The sequence below is a fragment of the Anomalospiza imberbis genome, chromosome 2, assembly GCF_031753505.1.
Source record: "Anomalospiza imberbis isolate Cuckoo-Finch-1a 21T00152 chromosome 2, ASM3175350v1, whole genome shotgun sequence".
Taxonomy (NCBI): Eukaryota; Metazoa; Chordata; class Aves; order Passeriformes; family Viduidae; genus Anomalospiza; species Anomalospiza imberbis.
The window spans coordinates 31,874,321-31,886,519 of record NC_089682.1 but is presented as its reverse complement, the minus strand read 5'-3'; the positions used below and the strand labels follow the sequence as shown (position 1 = coordinate 31,886,519).

The following is a 12,199-nucleotide window of genomic DNA, read 5'->3' as shown; positions in this document are numbered from 1 at the left end:
GGTGCCATTCTTGGTGCCAATATCCACTTTTTCTGGCTTAGACCCCAGACTAGACCCAGTCTGGGTCTAGGAAAACCTTGCTTGGTATGACCAACAAACACCAGCCTGTGGAACCTCTACAGCAGCACATGCAGAAGGACAAAGCTAAACCAGGAGCATCAACACCAAAAGAAAAACCAAAACATCTCCCCACATGGAAACCCACACAGCTTCTTTCCTCTCTTTCGGTGGCACAAGTGACAGGCAATGACATATTAAAAAAAGCATTTGCAAGGGTTGATCATCTAGCAATTCTGCCTGAAGGGTCAGCTGGTCTCCAGCTGAGGACAGCAGCAAGGGAAATGCTAAAGCAGTAGGTGTCTAAATGCTTGTGTTATTCAGAAACCACTGGGAGGCACAAAAACGAGGACTAAAATAAGCAAAATTTATAGGCCAATAAAAAGTGCAGCGAAGAAGTGAAAGGTTTGACTTACACAAGGTCCCCTTCTCACTTCCCAGCAGCTCTGACACATCACTCTCACATCACTGCTGTTGCAAGTGGGCATTTTCTGTGATGTTCATAAACTCTGGCATGGCAAAGTTGAATTATGTAACAACAGCCCTGCCATGCGTGTCTGGACAGGAGCCAGGGGTTCCCCTGAAGCTATTTCCCCTCAGTACCCATCAGCAGGGCTGAAAGGCAAGCAGCCAACTTACAGGCAAGAGAAACAAGTTGTTACCATCCTGTTTTAAGCAGGAGCAAGAGCGTCAGTGGTGAAAACCTGAAATGCCTCAGTGCCTGTGCTGAAAAAGGCCCTGGAACTGCTCCATCCCCTCCCTGCTCTCTCCAGAGTCAGGGCAGCCCCTGAACGGTGCCAAGCCCAAAAGAGGGACCCTGCTCTATTAAATCTGGTTTATTTCTCTTCATTTAAAGTTGGAGCATCTGCAGCAAAAGCACAAAGGAGGCTTTGAGCAAGAGGCATGGCCAGGGAGATGAGGAGTTCCCAAGGGAGGAATTCCTGAGTCACCTTTCCAGAACCAGAGCAAATGTAACATTTTATAGAACCACAGGATGGTTTGGGATAGAATGCACCACGGGCAGGGACACCTTCCACTATCCCAGGTTGCTCCAAGCCCTGTCCAGCCTGGCCTTGGACACTTCCAGGGATCCAGGGGCAGCCACAGCTTCTCTGGAACCTGTGCCAGGGCCTCCCCACCCTCCCAGCCAGGAATTCCTTCCCAAAATCCCACCTGTCCCTGCCCCCTGGGGAGCCATTCTCTGTGTCCTGTCCCTCCATCCCTTGTCCCCAGTCCCTCTTCCAGCTCTCCTAGAACCCCTTTAGACCCTGCAAGGGCTCTGAGCTCTCCCTGGAGCCTTTTCCTCCCCAGGTGAGCACCCCCAGCTCTCCCAGCCTGGCTTCAGCCCTGGGATAGCCCTGCAGGTGGGGTCTCACCTGGGCTCAGGGGCAGAATTCCCCTTTTCCTGCTGCCCACGCTGGGATGTCCCGTGAGTGCCCTTGGAAGCAAAGCAGCACCCAGGTAGGGACTGTTTGGAGAGAAAATTCGCTTCATTTCCTCACCACGAACTCGTTTGCAGCTCCAGAAGAGGCATTTTAATGTGGCGCATCTTCTCAGCTCTATGGAAATGGGGATAATTATGGCTCTCCTCAAGAGCCGCGCGCTGATGAAAGCGCCTGCGATGGAAGGTGGCACAGAAATAACAAACCTGCCAAACTGCTGCTCCTGCAGCTCCCTGCACTCCACAGCTTGTCCAAGCAGCAGCACAGCCAGCCTGACTTTGCACTCCCCTTCTAGAGGACAACCCGGAGAGGGCATTTTCTGGAAGTTCAGAACAGCTGGCACTGAAAATAACCCAAAGCTCAAGATTTTCCCTACTCCATCTCTCACTGATTGCGTAACATGCCAGGAAAAAAGTGCTAATCCTGCAGCTCTCCCACGTGACTGTGGACAATCTGGATGAGCAAACTGCTTTTCACACTTTCATCTCTTTGCACAACCCAATGTGGAATTCAGCAAGTTGAGATAAAGCCCCTGTGGTGGCCAGGAGAGGGATGGACCAGACAGATCCCAGCCTGGGGAAGAATGCAGGAAAGAATTCCCAAAGCACCACTGGTGTGCAGCCTGGGTTTTTACAGACAATGGAAAACGTGGCTTTTGGCTTCACATCTGGGATAGATGCCAATAAAAAAATATTTCCAAGCACAGGAATAGATCATGCCCAGAGTGTCAACATCACCAACCCAAAAGGGTTGGGTTTTGACCCAACCACACAACCTCTCTCCTGCTTATGGAACAGAATATGGCTCAAAATGAGGCACAGCCTGTGTGATACCAAGGTATAACACCTGCATTCCATGATCCTTCTCCACCTTTCTCAAGGAGCAAAGCAGCTCTTCAATCTACTGCTTGGAAGGGAAGTTTGGCAGACATCAAAATGCTCTAAAGGCTGCTGACCATACTCGGAACCAATTTTTTCTCTTCCTACACTGCTCAGATCATGACAAAACATGTTGGACCTGAAGGAAGGTAAGATAAATGCATAGTAAAGAAAAAAAATTGAATTTTGCAGTAATTTAATTTTTACCTCCCCTGCAAAGAAAGCTTTCCAGCCCATTTCTCTCCTTCTTCCTGCCAAGAGCAAAACTGCTTGTGCAGCAAAACCCAATTCATCTGCAGAGTCACTGCAAAGTCATCTGTCACCTCTGTGAGCTTTGTCATCACAATCCCTAAGCAGGGGTTTGTACCACTGAGAAAGGGAATTTTGGGGAGGAATGGCCTTGAACTTGTTCTGCCTTTGGCTGGGCTGGGTTTTTTCCATGCATCTCAGAGCATCAAAACTGCTTCAGTGAGAAGCAGCTGGTGAGAAAAATACCCAGTTTTTCAATCAACAGCTAAAGCAGTCCTGGTTCTTAATTACAACTAATTATATCACAGCATATTTGGTATAAGACACCTGTTTATTTTTCAAAATGAAAATACAGCCACCATTGCCTACTCAAAGCACAGGAAAAGTAAAAAACTAATTTACAAACCCACTTGAGGATGTCAACTGCCTGCAGGACACCCACCCCAAAAAATCCAATCCTTTGCCACAGGAAATATCTGAATTATCCACGCTCCCGTTTCAGCGGGACTGATGGAATTCCTAAATATAGCACGTGCTAAGCCATATTTCCCATTTTTTTATAGCCTCTTCAGCAGCCTAGCTATTACTGCTACAGATCTGCTAAGAGAATAGCAGGAGTATTTCACAAAGATGCAGAAGGACTCTCTGTTCTTTCCTCTCCAAAGGCAGCCCAGGCAGCTCATTGGGAGGAGGTGCATCTGCTGTTTCAGCCCACAGGCTCCAGAGGAACCTCGCCTTGGGTTTCCTCCAGCCCCAAGCAGGCTGCAGCTTTCAGAAGAACCAGGAGAAAAGGAAAAGCAACAGCTCTAAAGCCAAGCAGGAGCATTCTCCCTGAGGGATGTGATCTTTTACATGTTCTTGCTGCATTTAATACCCAAACAGGGCTGATTTGTCCCTTACCTGTCTCATCACAGGGGGTGCTTCCCAAAGCATCTCCCACCTGTGGCCAGCAGCTCTGGGAGCATGGGAGCAACACAAAGGATGGAGAGGACAAAACCAGGGGGGGCTGACACTACTTTTTTTTTCCCCCCCACCACACAAATCTTTGATGACCAAAGCCTTCCTACCAATTGTTCATTCCATCAAAGAAACAACATCAGAACTGATTTTCTCCAGCCTAGGCCCACCCCTCCAAAACATTCTCCCTAAAGCAACAACTGCACTATGCCAGAGTGAAAAAAACCTAAAAAAATAATGAAAGTAGTGTCAAAAAATCTCCTGGCAGCAGCCTGGAAGCAGGCTGTGGCCACAAGCCAACCTGATTTACAGCTGAGCTTGCAGGAGGCAAGAGACAGGAAAAAGGTGGAATATGCCCCCGCCCTCAACCTCAAATTAGGAAGCCACAGGGAGAAGTGCATATGGATGTTGGCATTCCCAGCAGGAGAATGGTTGCCAGAAGCAGGCACAAAACCATCCAGTTTGGCCAAGAGAACAGATCTGGACCATTTACAGGAGCACATCGAGCTTGAGGTCACTTACATGATCCATTAAAAAAAAAAAAAATTAAAAGTTGGAGCATGTCCAGGAAAGGGAATGGAGCTGGGGAAGGGGCTGGAGCCCCAGGAATGGCTGAGGGAGCTAGGAAAGGGGCTCAGCCTGGAGAAAAGGAGGCTCAGGGGTGACCTTTAGGCTCTCTGGGGGTTTTGCCTGGAGAATCTTGTCCAGAAGTTTGGGCTCTTCCCATTAACAGCCTAATGTTTTCTCCTCTCACACCCCCCTGCATCAGAAGGTCTCCAGCAGAAAATGTGGACTTCAGAGGAGCTGGAAGATTTCTTTCTGTGGCCAAGTCTTTTTCTTCTCACTGTGCTCCATGCTGAGTGCAAAACTGAGTTATTAACATGCAGTGCCCCCAGCTCCCAGAGCTGATGCATGTGGGAAACCACCAGACAGACGTGGCAGCTGCCTGAGATCGTGCAGGAATAGAAAACAAATCTGACAGAATCAAACAGTAGCTCAGAGAAGGCTGAACTCTGTTTCCTGCTGGCAGGTACTTTAAAAAAGCAAATAAACCTTATCAAATGTACCTTGTCAAAACGATGGCCTGTAGTGCACACACACACACAAAAAAATGCTTCTAAAAACAGCCAGACCAAAAAAAAAAAAAAAAACCCACACCCTAAACAAAATAATAAACCAACCACACAGAAACCTAAAAACCCCACAAACCAAAACTTAACAAACAGCAGTCACACACTCTGAATCAGCACAGTTTGCAAAGAGAATCACAGAATTGTTTGGATTGGAAAATCCAGCTCCATACCCCTGCCATGGGGCAGAGGGGCTGGAAACCAACTCTTATCACCACTGGACAACACAATTCCCCCATCAGGAGCAACCAGACAAGGCTGCAGCCATGGATTCAGGACACACCTTGGAACAAACCAGGTGGTGCCACATGGGATAAGCCAGCCCATAAAAGCAATTACACCTTAGATGCTATTAAGCTTAATAAACTGCTCCTAAATTATTAGATCTGGCCTGATGTAATATCCCTGGCCTGCTCTGAGCAACAACCTATAGGTTTATTGGATTATAAATTAGAGTCAACAACTCGAGCAGGGTACAAATTAAAGATCTGCTTTGGAAGCAGAATTACCATAACGCCATAAATAGTGACACACTGCACCTCCCTTCTTTTATTCCTCATTACACTGAGGCTGTGCTTTAACTTTTAAGATTTAGGGTTAAATTTTTAAAGAATCCTGCAGCTTCTGAATCTTCCCTCCAACAGCATCTTTTTAAACCAAATTATCTTTGTCTGCTGGCTGAGAACAACAGGACCAGCACTCCCAGGTCAGGACTTGTTTAGTCCATAGCTCTCCACCTTTTCCCACCAGGAATTCAGGTGCCCCATCCTCCACCACCTCAGGTACCTGCTCTTTTAGCCCAGTTTTGCTCTTCTCAATGTGGTTTTTTTTTTTTTTTTTTTTTTTTTGTTGGTTTTTTTTTTTTAGTTTAACATAGTCAAAGAAAACTCCTCAACCTTTCCCAAAGGTGAACAATCACCAGATGCTCCCAACAAGGGAAAGTCACAGGAAGGGCACAGGAATCAGCAGATCTCTATCAAGGCTCAGGGAGCAGCCCAAAAGTAATAGGAGTATCTTGGAAACAACTGGATTGAACATCCCTGGACACAGAGTGAAATCTAGCCTGCCAGTAAAACACTGGGATTTTCCCTAAAAGTCACTACCAGAAAGCTTTTCCAAAGGAATCATTACAATCAACTTCACACAACATCTAAGCACCCCTATTTTATTTTTGCCCCTACCCTGCAGTTCAGAAACGGGAAAATCTGCAAATTTTCACGGGTTCACAGCCATCTCTCTGCCTGTAAAAGGCAAAACACTCTTTATGAGTCCTGAAAACAATTACAAATATTTCCTGCTCAGGTTGATGCCACCACAGGGTCCTGCACTTGTTATAGACTAAAGCAATTCCATCAGGATAATCCAACCCACCCCATTTCCCCCATCAACTTTCTCATTGTCCCTTCAGGAAAAGCAGCATTTCCAAGAGGACGCTGATATGGACAAGTTGGTTTCCCATATTCACAAAGCCTCTGAAGAGATAAAACAGTGACCCTGAGTTTGCCTTTCATGCTCAAAGGCCACACAACCAAAGCCTCTGCTCAAAGACAGCAAATCAATCCTGACACCCTCTCCAGACCGCAGAGAAAATTAAAATCATTTTTAAACCCCAGCAAACTCTGACATCTGGAATTTGCCTGCAACAGGACCCCGAGGAGGATAAATAGTTGCAATTTTGCAGGCAGCGGTGACAGCACACAGCTACAGAGGGCTCCTTTCCTACCACTGGAAAGAATTAAATTCATATTTAAATCACTCTCCTCCCACCAAATTATATGAAAGCAAACTTTTTTCCACTGCAGAAAGTCCTAACAAATAAAAAGCAGCAGCCAAACACACAGGGAGCACATTATTTATTTCACAAGCTTTCCTCACCAGTGTCAGTGTCCCTACACAGTAAACATGGCTTAATAACAGAGCTGAAGTCCTCCTTAAGCAAAATTTTGGGAAGCCAAGGAAAACAAACCTTAATCCCATTTCAAGCCAGCGCTGTGATGACAGACAAAAGTGTTTAAACAAAGCTCAAGATGTCCATACATGAATTATAAAACTCAAAGCCTCTTTTCCACCAGTGCAAAAAGCATTTCATCCCAACCCCACAAGCAAGGCAAGAGTCCAAAAATTGTGCAGTGCATGAATGGAATGGTTTTTCCCCAAAGTATGTCCACATATTTGTTTTTTCTCCCCTTACTAACTCCTTTCCTTGTGATCTTTTGAGGTGTTTGCAGAAGGTGGAGACTGCCAAGATCAAGACTTCCATTAAAAAGGCACCAGAATTCAGAAAAGATCAAATTTCCACCTAGGAAATGACTGTACAGAGGTAACTGGGTGGCATTTAATGCATCTCACGATTCTGCAAGCATCCTCAAGCTTTAACTTGCTCCAAGGAGGACGAAACACATCCAGAGGTAACAATGATATCTGAGATTTTAATTTTCTGTTCTCCACCAGGAGTTCCCACCCAACTTGAACACCCAGCAGATTCTAAAGAAGTCAGTCCTGAAAAAGCAAAATTGGAAAAAAAACCAACCAACCAAAAAAAAAAAAAAACCAACCCCCCCCCCCCCAAAAAAAAACCAAAAAAAAACCCCCATGAACAGCAGAAGAACAAGAGGACAAGAACTCCTTATCCTCAGCCAGCTCTGGTGCACATGAAATACATGAGTTTAAAGCCTTTGAGCAGTCTGGTGGAGTTGCAGCTCTGAGGAAAAGGATTTTGGCCATTTCTCTCCTTTCAAGCAAATAGAAGAAAGGAGACCATGGAAAGAGGAAGAAAAAACAGAACAGGTTAAAAAGGGAGGGAAAGAGGCACCAATTAAATAAAAACCACAAAGCGACATGAATCATTTTACTGCCAAGAAATGGGGGGGAAAAGGAAGAAAAAAGTTCACTCAGGGCAAGATCAGCTGTTGAACGAGCCTGTGCTGGTGGAAGCAATGCAGAAATGGAGAGACTGGAGAGTTTCCTTTCCTCCTGTTGCTTTTTCTGCCCTCAGGCACCCTGGAGGCTTCAAAGGCACTGTCCCCTCACCCATGGCCATCCCCACAGAGCATCCCACCAGGGCTGGGAGAACTTTCTCCTGGACCACATTCACCCCCCTCCCCGGCAGGCTTCTAAAGAAGACAAGCCCAGCAGCAGCTGTAAAAATCATTCTTGCCACCTCTGAAAAACCCTTCAATCAGCGGTAAAATTGTAATGGAGGCTTTAAAGCCATTTCAGCTTTTTACCTCTCCAATAGCTTTAAACATTGGTTGCAAGTGTCGAAAATCTCAAATTTAATTTGTTTTCAAGCCACAGAGGCACTGGACTAATAAGAAGCTGAGTGCTGGCTTCTCATAAAGCTGTTTTAGTGCTCATAACCACTTAATGTGCCAGCAGCAGCAGATGATCCCCAGATTCTCCCTGGGGTGCAATATCCAGCTTGGTGCTGGGATCCATTTACAGAGCACAGGTAAGAGCAGCATCTTAGGGGTAAAATGACTATTCCCATTTGGAGATAAGTCAGAAAGGAGGAGAAGAAGACAAGTCCTCATTTCCAAAGCTGTCCTGCAGTGCTTTGCAAGCCCTCAGTAATTAGAAGGGGTGCAAGGCTTGAGAATAAAACAGATCCAAGAGCATCTCAAGCACAGCAGAGAAATGAGCCCAAAAAGGGCTCAGAAAAGCAACCAGAAATTCCCTCCAGCCTCCACAGTGACAGTGGTTTGTATAATGCTCTGGGGTTTCTTTTGCATTGAGGATAAGTATTATGTAATTTTGCATTTTTACTGCTTTATAACCCTCTTTTTTTAAATGATTAGGTTTTTTTATAGTTTAAACATGGCCTTTTAATTGGCTTTACTTGTAAAACAGCAAGAGTTTTTCTTTAAATAGTTTTTGTCTGAGCCTCAATGGCTCTTTCGAGTTTATCTTTTGATAAATTCGGGATTTTGGGGAAGTCAGGAATTTTTGTGGTGTGCTTGGTTTGTTGCAAGTAGTGAGTATTTGTGGCACTGTTGGTGCAGCTAGAATGACCCTTATACACTCATTATTTGCATTTTGCTGCTGCAAAGGCCACCCCCTGCAGTGCCAGACTGCCCCATCCAGCAGGTTTGATGTGCCTGAAGGGAGTGACAGGAGCATTTCCAGGCAGCACCTGGCTCCAGGTGAGCCCATCCATCACTGCTGGCAGCCCCAGAGGCAAATGCACTCCCTTGGGATGCCACCGTGGGCAGCTCCCATGGAATGACAGCCTAGAGAACAAGTGGGAATTGATAAGGAAAACAATTTGGGAGCACAGGCAGTGCATTAAGTCATGAATGACACCCAGACACAGAGGGCAAAGCCCTGCTAAACTTTAACCCTGTTGCAAAATATAATTGCTGAGCAGCAGTTGCCAGCTGATTTAATACCTTCAACCATCCTGACAGCTCTGTGTGGGCTGGGTCACTTCTCCATCACTTTTCGCCAGCTGCTTTCATGCTCTCACACAGATGCTGCTTTGAAGGAACTAGTTCAGCCCTGGAAAGCTTTGTTCCCAAGAGCAGAAAAAAAGTGTTTTCCTGAATGTTGCAGGATTTTCTAGAAAAAGGAGTGAGAATCATGGAATCATACAAGAGTTTGAGGTTGGAAGGGACCTTTTAAGCTCATTCAGTCCAACCTCCACAGCAATGAGCAGGGACACCTTCCACTATCCCAGGTTGCACCAAGCCCTGTCTAACCTGGCCTTGCTCACTTCCAGGGATCCAGGGGCAGCCACAGCTGCTCTGGGCACCCTGTGCCAGGGCCTGCCCACCCTTCCAGGGAGGAATTCCCCCCAGTATCCCATCCATCCCTGCCCTCTGGCAGTGGGAAGCCACTCCCTGTGTCCTGTGTCTCCATTCCTTGCCCAAAGTCCCTCTGAAGCTCTTTTGGAGCTCCTTTCGGCACTGGAAGGGGACTGAAAGTGTCAAATGCCACTTCACTGACATGAAAAAGAAACATTAAATTGACACCTTTAAAGCCAAAGATTGGTGAGGTAAGGGCCAGACCAAGCCTGTTTTTAATACATCTCATCATATCCATCATTCAGGGCTTTTAGTACAATTATTAAAAAAAAAAAAAAAACCCCAGAGGAATACCAAATATTACAAAAAACCAGCACACAGTGGCAAATCCCAGACCCATCCAGAAAACTGAACAAGTAACTTGGTTTGAAAGGAACCACTAAATGCAAACATTTGGGTTTATATCACCCAAGAAGTGGTGACAGTTCAGCGTGTGGGTTGTTGAATTAAGAGCATTATCCTACACTCAAACCAGCACTTGGGGGGGTTGAAATCCCAACAAATCCATTGCATCAGCTCTGCCCACATTCCAGAAGTGGGGAGAGGAAAGGCAAAGCACCTCTGACTGCTGTGCTGCCTTGAATTATGATGCTATCAAGAGGCATCCAGGCTGCCATGTCACACTGCTGAATTACAACCCCCTTTTCCCAGCACGCATTCATCTCCAAGGATGGAGTGCTGGCACAGAATCCCAAGGGAAACACCCCTCATTAGCTCCTCTGACCCCACTGAACCAGTTCTGCTCTGGCTGGAAATGAGATTGAGAGCCCTGACTGCACATCCCCCACTGAGGAAGGGGCTTCTGCAAGGATCTACAACAGAGCCAGGGCCAGAAATGAGCTCCCACTTCCTACTCCTGCCAGTTCCTCCCAGTGCAGCTCATTTTGGGCTGCTCTGGCAACAGCTCTGAGATGGAACCAGAACAGGAGGTGAGGGGCAAAATGAGAGCAAGGGGAAAATATAAAGGGAAAAAACCCTCAAACACCTGGAGATTAGCATTTCATAGAACCACAGAATGGACTGGGGTGGATGAGACCTTGCTGGTGTCACCACTAAGGAATTCTGAATCCCTGGGATCATCCTTCTCCCTGGTACCTGAGGCTTCCTGACAGCACCAACCCACTGCCCGTGGCTTTGGAGGTGAGTTGTGTGGCACTGGGGCTGATGCCACCAGGAATCACAGCTAATTTGGGGGTTGCAGGGTGTTCTCTGCAGCTTGAGCGTCAAACCCAGGCTCTGGATAATATTCCAAGTGGCCCCTGAGCAGGGCTGACCTTTTTATAGGTGATTGATTGGCTCCTATAGCAGTTCCTTACAGAATTTCTAATCCTAATTTCTATTCTGGGCACCCCACCCTCACAGCCAAGAATTCCTTCCCAAAACCCCATCTATTTCCTCTGGCAGTGGGAAGCCATTCCCTGTGTCCTGTCCCTCCATCCCTTGTCCCAAGTCCCTCTCCAGCTCTCTTAAAGTCCCTTTAAATATTGATTTGTAATTAAGAACTCTTGCAAATCTGAAACTTGTGAAAGTAAATACCACACTCACACCAATTAATTAATTATTCCCACTGAAGACAATTAAAGCCCTGAAGCATAACAAGAGGCTCACTCCAGCTGCACTGAGTAACTAAAAGACAACTCTGAGCAGAATTTGCCTATAACCCCAAAGAAATTAATTTTCCAGCTATTCTTTTGTTCAGCCCTGTGGGCTCATCCCAGTGAAACTGGTACAAAAATGCCAAAATAAAAGCAGAGGTTGCTTTAAATTTTTTTGCCTGCTATTTCAGCCCGGGCTGAGCAGAAGGATTCCTTTTATTTGATTTCTCAGTTTCTTTTTATACAACACAACAAGACACCTCCCAGTATATTCCGTTTAATATATTTGCAGAGGGCAGACTGGCCCCATCCCTAAGACCAGTAATAAAGTTTGAAGTAGTGGCAACCCCAGTTTTCAACAGCTGCTGTTGGTAAAAATTAACTGTAACCTCAGAACCACTTTTTTTCAAATGAATTCCCACATTCCACAATCATAAGCTGTCCAACTCAAAGAAAGCAGGAAAAGCAATTTTTTACTTATCCACCTGGGGCCAGTTCATCACAAAATAAACAAAAACAATCAACAAACAAACAAAAAATCTTTAAGCAACAACAGCCAAAAGGTAATGATCTTGAATTCATTTCTACTCCCAAGCATGTAAGCTCTGCCTGAGTCCTACAAAAGACTCAGAGCAGCTGAACAACATCCTAAATGAAAAAAATACAATATATGGAAGGAGGTCCCTGTGACCACCTGCAATTCTCCATTTCTCAGAGGGAGTGTGCTCAGGAATACCTGTAATTCCCCTTTATCCCTCTAAGAAGTCCATGTGTCCACCCAAAGCACTCTCACTAGAAAACATCTCTTCTTCCAGTCAAGATACTTGTCAATTTTTATCTATTAAACTGGAAAGGTTTCTCCAGCCACTTTTCAGATGAGTTGATGGACATCAGTTAATTAAAATCAAGAAGAACAGACAAATATCGGATCAGATTGGATCCAACCACTGCACTGCTTTATTTCTTTGCCCTTCTTCCTCCCTTCCTCTTCCCCAGGCTGTGTCTTATGTTTTTCCAGAGTCCTCTTTCACAGAATCCCACACTGGGTTGGGTTGGAAGGGATCTTCAAGATCACCCAGTGCCACCCCT

General features: G+C 45.8%; 1 protein-coding gene and 1 long non-coding RNA gene across 5 annotated transcripts in view; one reads left to right on the top strand and one right to left on the bottom strand.

The window, feature by feature from the left end:
- GDPD5 (glycerophosphodiester phosphodiesterase domain containing 5) overlaps window positions 1-12,199 on the bottom strand; it is a 105,330-nt gene that overhangs the window by 39,416 nt on the left and 53,715 nt on the right. The gene's annotated exons all lie outside the window — the stretch shown is intronic.
- Window positions 10,061-11,280, top strand: LOC137468614 (uncharacterized). The gene is made up of 2 exons (XR_010996058.1): window positions 10,061-10,444; window positions 11,089-11,280. It is a non-coding gene; the product is annotated as an uncharacterized lncRNA (long non-coding RNA).